This window comes from Catharus ustulatus, chromosome 6, assembly GCF_009819885.2.
Source record: "Catharus ustulatus isolate bCatUst1 chromosome 6, bCatUst1.pri.v2, whole genome shotgun sequence".
NCBI lineage: Eukaryota > Metazoa > Chordata > Aves > Passeriformes > Turdidae > Catharus > Catharus ustulatus.
The window spans coordinates 53210538-53220075 of NC_046226.1; positions in this window are offsets into that span (position 1 = coordinate 53210538).

Sequence of the window (9538 nt, forward strand, 5' to 3'; positions counted from 1 at the left end):
CGTCCTGGAGAAGAGAAGACTTCAGGGAGGGCTTAATGTGGATTTTCAGTACTTGAAGGGCACTTTTAAGAAAGATGAGGACAGACTTTTTAATAGGGCCTGTAGCAATACAATAAGGGACAAAGGTTTTAAATAAAAAGAGGGTAGATTCAGGTTAAGTGTAAGGAAGAATTTCTTAACAATGTGATGTGAAACAGTGGCACAGATTGCCCAGAGACGTGGTGGATGCCCCATCCCTGGAAACACTCAAGGTCAGGTTGGACGAGGCTCTGATTTAGTTAAATATGTCCCTGGTCATTGCAGGGGGGTAGGATTAGGTGAGCTCTAAAGTATTCCATGATTCTATGAAAATGTTAAATGTGTTATGTGGATTGAAAATAATTAATTCTCTGAGGCAATACAAGCCCTTTCAGCACCATAGAATTATTTCCTGTTAGGCAGCTTCACAAGTTTAATGAACAGGAAAGTGATAATCATTAATAAAAGGTAAAAAATACTTCAGAGATGTACCTGAATAGCATGATCCCATTTCTCTGGATTCTCTTTTGTGAAATTTTGAGTAAAAATGGAAGGTCTGAAAAGACAAGATTCTGAAAACCTAGTTCTTTTGCAAGTTTTTGAGCTTGTTTGGCTTTGCAGCCTCACCTGAAGTTGAGGGAATCACTGTATTCTCAATCTCAAGAAAGGTTGCAAGGTGAATTTGGAGCTATGGGTGAGTTCAGTTGTATGTGTGCTTGTTGTGAAATACCTGTTAGCAGAAGGATCACTAACTGGAGAAATTTTTTCTTGGTAGAAGGAAAGTGGGTTTGTGTTGGTTTCTTTCTGCTCTGTTGTTTAAGCTTAGGGTGTTTGTTTGCCCTGTGCTTTGCTGGGTTTTGTTTGGTGGTGGTTTATTTTTTCTAAGTGGAAACAGTATAAATAAGCATAATTCCATCCTAGGTATAAATTATTTTCTGAAACAATACAAATTTGTGTCTGAAGCAGAAACCCCAGATGCAGTGAATCTGAGTTAAGTCCTCTGCCCACAGACACATTTGTTTCACCTGTGAATAGCTGGATCCCTAGACTGAGGTGATATTGGCTTGAATTTACAGAAGTTTACACAGGGTAAGTTCTACAGGTAATTTCTAGGTTAAGTGTTGTTCAGTTACTGTGGGAGCTGAGCCTCCTGGGGTTGAAGTATTGAAGAGACATAAACCCCACTCTTGAGCTAATCAAAAGCTTTAATTCCTTCTGCAAATTCCTAGTATTGTGTTTTTAGCAATGGAACTCTGTTAGGGCTTAAACAGACACTAAAAGGCATAACCACTGACTTGAGGTCAGTTTTATCAGGGATGAATTTCACTCAGGGTTTTATTCATATTGCATACTTTATTGACTCATTTATTGAATGCAGCAGCTCTCAGAGTTAGCTGAGAGTGCCGCTATAGGGTACTGGCTTCACATCCTAATAATTCATCTGGTTCCATTAGTAAATAACAGGTTTGTCATGGTTGTTTCCTAAATAACTGGTAGAAAAGCCTATGAAAATAAGGAGTCAGTAATTTCAATTTAAAGCTTGCTCTGATTAAAGGAGACAGCTTGCTTTGTCCACCTTTGCAGGTCAGAAGCTGCACTAGAAAACCTCAGCACAAGCTGAGGTTTGTTGAGTTAAAACTGGTATTTTAACTCCTGTAAGGAATTAAAGTACCTAGAGAAGCCAAAACATATACAAATAATATTTTAAAACTATTCCTGTCAATGGGTATTTCCATCATCAGTTAGCTTGGTGAAAGCTTTCTGGAGTTCTCTGCACTTGTCCTCTTCCTTGGCTCTGATTTTCTTAAGTAATAAATACATTCTTAGTCAGCTCCCCATTCATCTTGCTCCCAGCAACCATAAGGTAAATATACTCACATGATATCCTTCACTAAACAGATATAGAACCATGATAGCAGTGTAACAAACAGAAAAAGTACGAGGATGAGGATGTGTCAGCAGGAGAACACTCTGGAAGATGAGTCCAAACACATACACTTTATAGATTAATTGAAATTAGAATCTGGACACTTTCAGACAGGAGTCTAAAATTAAATTATGAAAGCACTTTCTAAGTGAATTACAAAAACAGTTAAACCAAATTACTTTTGAGCAGTAAGAATGTCTGATTAGAAATATGGCACAGTTTAAGTGGTCATTTAGAAAGATAATTAAGATAAGTTTTCCTGTGTATACCCACACAGAAATGACAGAGGACTTAAGCAGAGCAGTTCACCTCCTACAGATAAGTAAGGACTAAAACTGTCTGCCTTTAAAGTGGAATAAAACAATAACTACATTCAGTGAAGTCATACAAATCTCATCCTTTTTCAGTACTCTAGCACTCTGTGTTTCTCAGTTTCACTTTTCATGAAGTTTGGTAGCAACAGGTGTAGTCACACCAGCTGACAGGCTGAGGAGGAAGAACTTGTACAAAGCTAGATTGTATTAAGGAAGGAAATTATCCATCCTCCAACCTGGGGTCACCCAACATTACAGTTGCCCTGTGTAACACTCAGCTGCATCTCCAGATGATACATTGAGGAGGGTCACTCACAGGAAAGGTACTTTGTTTAAGAGTACACGTGAAAGGGACTGACAATTGCTTTGCATTGGAGCGTGAGCAGCAGCACAGCAAAGTGAACAGGCAGGGCAAGGAGAGGTGCCAAGAGCAGTTACACTCCAAGTTCATTGACTGCAGTGAATGCTGACTGCAGAGTGCTCCCTTCTAACAGTTTTTTCTGTACTGTGTTTGCAAAAGTTGCAAAGCCACAGAAGCCAAAACCTGTTTACCTGTAACTAGCTTTGTCCTACCCAAGTTGTATCATAAACTGCTACAGAAACATCAGATAGAATACAAGAAAAAACCCCAACCCACCTGGGCAGGTGTTTTACCTTCTAACAGCTATGTTTTGGATACTTCAGAGGTCCTTTCTCTCTTCTTATGAAAGTTTCCTAGATCCTCTAAACCTTTGAGGGTTGAGTGTAATCTTATCTAGTTCAGTGGCAGTGGAACAGGAAATTTAATTTCCTAATTGCTGGAGATTGTTGTCATTTCTCAAAGGAAATAAGAACAAAAAAGTCTTTTAAAAGAAATTGTAATCAATATTCACATCAGTGACTGCCCAGATCTGCAGAAATTCTGGAGAAGACAGTGTTTGGAGAGCTGATATTTGTGTTGCTGATATATTAAATCATTAGTGGCTTCCTCTGCTCTGATAGTGGTCTCTTTCCACAAATCTTTGAAGGACAGAAGGGTTTCACATGTTGCAAGTCTGTATCAAGACCAAGAATATTTCAACAGAAAACACATCCTAACTGGTATGGAAAAATTTGATCAGTTAATTATTGCTCCTTTATTCCAACTGATATTTCATTGATTCACATGGTTTAGGCAGAAATAATCTAAAAGAAATCTTCAGGCTTCTTTAAGAAAATGCAGAACATCACCATGGTATTTATGTTTAGAGATGTGAAAATCTCTGTAAATATTAGTGAGAAATATTAATTGGTTTGTTTTGGGTTTAGCCAACTAACAAGCCTAAAACCCCAACACAACACTTCAGCATTTATACTCTAGGCCAGCAAGGCCTCAGAATCAGTGAACCTCAGGATTCAAGAGAGTTATTTGCAGCTTGAAACTTTACTGGAAAGTAAACAAACAAAACTGATATCAGAAGTTTCACTTCTCAGGCTCGCTAGAGATGATCTTGAAAGGGTTGGCCCTGATGTTTTAAACCATTTGATCTTTTACAAGATACAAAATTGTCACTTCTGTTGTCCCCTCTGAGACCTGCTGCCACTAAGCTTTTGAAAGTAAATCACTACTAATGCAGCTCATGCTGCAAAAAGGACTGAAAACACTGTTGGCCCCTTTTGATGTCAGGCAGTGATCTGGCCTCACATGGTGCCAGCTCCTCTGTGTGGTGTTACAGGCTGGTACAGATAACAGCTTGAATTACCTGTGATGTAAAAAGTTTTGGTCAGACTACTGCAATAGTGATTGTTGCTTTTAGGGTGTGTTTTCTGAGAGGGAGAATTCAGAGGACAGCATCTTGCCTCACAGGACAGCAAACAGAGAGTGGGATGGATATTTCCTGCTTACAGTGTGAGAGTACAACACATGCTTTACCTCAATTTTTAAGTGTGGTTACTTAGAAAAGGAGTAGACAAATTTGTGGGTAAAACTATACAAAATACGCTTGCACCAAAATGTCCGGTTTTTTGTTGTTACTAAGTTGCAGGATTTATAGAGGCCCTATTGTTACTAATTTTTGAAAGGAATTTTAGAAATAGTCAGTGAATAGTTGCTGAATCTTGGTTGGGAACTGAAGTGTTTTGGTTGATACATTCATAAATACCAGTTCCTTTAAATTCTTCTCACAATTTAAATATGATCTTTGGTATGTAATTGACAGCAGATCTCTGAATGTTATTTAAGACATGGAAATACAAATTGGGGTGGATGGTGTACTATTTTCAAAGAGTTCAAACTTAGTATTTTACTTTTCTTGTTACTTGTCAAAAGAGATCAAAATTTTAAAAATGGAGGGAAGAGCAGAGTTCAAATTACAGTGCATAAAATTGAAATTAATAGCCCAAGCTATTATTTCTTATGACATAGGACATAAAAGTTGGATTCTGTGCTTGGGATCTCAGAATAGAGATCATCTTGGCAAAGATGATCACACAGCCCCAAATGAGAAAATTAATTGCTTCCACCAGTTTACTCCTTTTCTGAAACTGTTTGAAATCAGTGTTTAGCACAGAATGTGTACAAAACTTGTGAGAATCAACAAGAGATCAGAGACAACCCTATGTCCCTACTCCTCTACAGTTTTTCCCCATGAAATTATGATTTTTTTTTTTTTTTTTTTCTGTTGACTACATGGACTTATCGTAGTGCCAGAATTTTCTGGGCTATATATCCATGTGGGAAAGCTTAGGAGCAAGGCTTTTCTTCCCAGACCATCTATTCTTTATTGACAGATCTTTGTAAACAGCAAGTGTCTTCTAAGGAATGTGTGCAAATAAATACTATTGTTCCTTAGCTTTATAAACATATAGGTGATGGTCACAGAGATAATTACATCATTATTATTATTATTATTATTATTATTATTTTACAGGGAGTACCAACAATATTAATGTAAATTCCTCCCTTAATACAGCCTTTCATGTAGTAAATATGATTTATGTTCCATTTAGGGGTGTTTCACAGTGCTGTAACAAGGACAGAGGAGACACAGTACAAGACCAAATTAAGATGTAGTTAATTAGTCTGTGTGATAGTCTTTGCAACTGGGAAAGGAAGATTAAGAAATAAAGTCATTGTAGTCATGGAAAAAGTGAGTACTTTTTAAGTATCATGTTATGGATCATTCTGTAAAAATATATATTGCAGACAGTAAAAGGGTATTTTCATGCCAAAATGCAAAGCTGTGTCCAATATCTAAAAGTACATGTAAACTCAGGGAAAGTTTGAGAAGCAGAATATTTATGACTAGATGGAAGACATGCTGCTTCTGATCCTGAAACTTTATTTTTGTAAAACACTTCATTATAGAATGTAATTATACTTTTGGATTTTACTAGGATTCTCTTTGTTCAAAGTAGTTTAACCCATAATCAGAGTGGGGAAAGCTGCTTTTCTTTTCTGTCTCGTAAGAGTATTTCCACCAGGAGTGAGCCAGGGTTGCTGGTGGGCTCAGATTGAGGCGAGTTTTCCTGTATGTTTACTTCCTTGTGTAGGCAGACCATGAATGAGTGCGTCACACAGGAAGTCTGGGGAGTTACTCCAGATTTATGCTGATGTAACAGGACACAAGAGAAAATTTATGGCTTTCTGTCCCAAGCAGATGGAAAACTGTTAAGTGACAGCTCAATCAGGAACAGATTTGGGAAGTACTTTTTTGAAAGCTTGTTGAAGGAGAATGTTTTACAGAAAGGTTGGAAATAGCAGAAAGAGGAATCATGTTCTTATTTCAGGTTTAAATAATGCCTGAGTAGTGCATTACAAGTCCATGCTGCTTATAATGCTGGAATACTACCCAGTGGCCTCTGTTTCCCCAGTTTTATTGTCAACTAATCAATTTAAATTTAGACTATAAAGGGGAAAGGCCAATGCTAGTACTGATGTGGGTATTCCTGGTCTGTGCTGGACTTGTGGTAGGCTGCCTATCCTTTGTTTGTGATCTTCTTGTTCTGCTGCTGAAAGAACGAAAAACATTTGTAATACTGGAAGAATTGAGAGAGACCTTTTAAATGTGCTAAAAGGCATCAGGGCAGATTTAAAGCTCTTTGCAAAAAGTAAAACACAAATATGGACTTTTGTCTCTCCACCAGTGTAGTAAACATCATCAAACTTTCCATTAGTACTGTGGTGTGTTTTCCAGGAAGAGAAATGCCATCATGTTCATCCTATTCAATTTTTAAAATCTCTCTGTCTCCTGCTTCAAAACACTATTGAGGAGACTGGACAAAGTTAAACACAGCAATTCAAAAGTCAGGTCCATTAGCCAAGGTGGAATTGGACTTCGTGCTGAAAGAGGAATGATGAAAAGTACTGACAGAGTGAACAGACTGAGGCTTTCTTTAATTTAGATATTGAAGTTTCTTAGTATCACATATTTCCTGGATAAATTTCATTGAATAGAATTTATTTTTTCTGGTCTAATGTTTTCCTTTCTTCAATAGCCTTATGTTCCCTTTTGTATGATGCATGTGATATATTAAATAATTCTATTCTGTTTTCCAATCAGTATTTGTTAGCTTCCAGGAGTCAGATCTTATTGCTAGGCAACTGAATGAGAAATCTCCATCTCTGTATGAAGCAGTTTGCTAGATCCATGCTGACCCTGTACTTATCTATACATACATCTATAAAATTGCCTAAGTGCAGTTGTAAACGTCAAATGTAAACATGCTGCTGTAAATATGCTTACCCATATGGAATTTATCTTGAAACTGAGTTGTTAATAGTCAAAACAGCTTGGAAAAAGGCACTGATTTTCCCCTCCCCCAATTTAGACATGTTTCCCTCACATGTACCTATCTTTAAGGGCAGCCTTAGCGCTGAAAATTTCTTCTTTCTTTTGGGCTAAAAGCTATAGGGATTTATGTATTAATCACTGCAAGTTTTTTACAGTAGGATACTTCCTTAATTTAATTAATGCTTCTGTGAGATTTTGATTGCAGTGATTCTCTTTTATAAGTCTTACAAAGGAATTATAAGGTAGAGGACTTAGTGTGAAAACCAACAGCAGGGCTTTAGCAGATTGTAGTGACAGCAGTCTTTCTGCAGTTTTTACAAAGCTTATACATTTAATAATTGATTGAGCTCTTATTTGCCATCTTGGTGCTTGATTGCATTTCCAGTGTCATCCAGTGTATTTTGGTGTTCTTCTAATAATGTCTTCTGTAACATCATTGTCTTATAACTAAAGATTTGTTCTTATTTTCTTCAATTTATTTTTGTTGTTAGAGTATCACTGTTCTGCCATGGAGAAAAGGGCTTCTGCTGTCACACCTTGCACATTGGCATGACTTTTTTTTTTTAACTATTTTAGATTGTTTTTTAACCAGCTTATGACATGCTTTTAACATATGTGTGGTGTGGGAGTCTCAGGAGTGCAGAATTAAGATCAGAAGGGGCATGTGGAGGTCACCTAGTTCCCAGTCCTGTTCAAGGCATGGTTAATCTCCAAGGTTCAGGGCCTTGTTGTGTTCTTTCTCTCTCCTCTGCTGAGTACCAAGGCTGGGCACAGAATTCCAGTCAAGGGTGTTTTGGCTGTGGCCGACAAGTGCTGAGCAAGGAGTGACCAAGAGGTGACTCTCACAGGCATTGCTTAGACATGCTGCTGTCACCACCCCTTAGCTGGTGGCTTGGCTGGCTGAATTACAGCTTTCCAAGTAAAAGACTTGGAGGGAACAGATCCCTTTGCAATACCCAATTCTGTATTTTTAATCTCTTTTAAACTAGCTTCTGATCCTTCACTGAGGATCTGCAAAAGGAGTTTATGTATATATTTTCATATAGGTGCACCTAAAATTGGTTAGTATAAATAAAGGAGCTGAACTGATCCATTTTTCTGTTCTAATTTTGGTTCAGCTGTGATTAAGGATGTTCCGCTGTCCTTCCTGTTCAGATCAGAAATAGATTGGGGACTGACTCATGTTAGAAAATACTGCCTTTAAAAATAGGAATGATCGCATGCTGTGGGTGATCCCATGGACTGGGGCTTCAGGTGAAGGGAGGCTTTAAAATCTCTTTTCTGCTTTGCTGTCATAGCTCTGCTATTATTTATGGTTCCCACGTGGCACCACTCCTTTTCTCACCTCCTCAGCCTCACTTGCTGCATTTAGGGGCTGAGCAATCTGGCAAGTACAGTAGAGGAAATGGAGGAAAGCTGTAGCTCTGCCCCATACTTGTGTCTCAGCAGTTGAAAAGGCAGAGGCTGAAGCCCTGATGAAGTATGAACGGACAGAGGTGTTTGTGCTGTGGGAGACTTGGTTCCTATTCCTGAGTGAAGCAGCACTGCTGGGGCCCAGCAGGCACTGGGCATACTGGTGGCGCTGGTCACTCAGGCTGGCTCATTTGGCAGCCCATGCTCAGCTTACATCAGGTGCACAAAAAAGCAGGCTGCAGCAGAGGACGCAGAACATGTGGAAATAGAATAAGTTTCTCTCTTTCTGCCAGTTTGAAGAGAGCACTTCTAAAGAGGGAATGGTATCTCATTCTTAGATTCAGCAATTAGCCTCTCCTTTAGCTGCAAAAGCAGGTGACAGGCAGTGCTAATTGCAGTGATGTACAAACTGCAAACCAGCCAAACTGCATAGGAATATTGTAAGCCAACAAACAGCTTTTAGGTTAAAGAGGAGCTTGCACACCCATTCCCATCAGGAATCTGCTGAGCTGTCCAGTAGCCACAAAATGAAATTACATTTGGTATCGTTTGCTCAGTTATAACTTTTAGTTTAAGTCCCAACTTAGAGTCACAGAATCATTATGATTGGAAAAGACCATAAGATCCAAAAGATCCCCAAGTCCCAGCAGCACCACAATGTTCACCAATAAATTACTAAACCATGTCCTCAATGCTGCATCTGTCCAAACTGTATCTACTCTAAATGTTATCCCTAATATAATATTGTCTTGTACACTACTTATTTTCTTTTAGATTCTAGCCAGTCTTTTTTGTTTTCTTATGAGATTTTTGTTGCAAAGTATCTAATTCCTTAAGATGTTACAGATAGAAGCATGAAAATGGTAAGTTATTAAGTAATTAGATATAGTACCTGCAATGTTAATATTTTTATGTTTTATGCCTTTAAAGAAATCTTACATTTTTGTGAAATTAGCTTGGTTTTGCTTAAAAAAGAGCTGTAGATGTTGATTTCTGATAGGATGACTTTTTTTAACTTACATCACTAAATCTCTTGATTATAAAAACTTGTGTCTATGTGTTCAGGCAATTGGAATAAATGATCACTGTAGGTCCTTTCCAACTGAACTATTCTA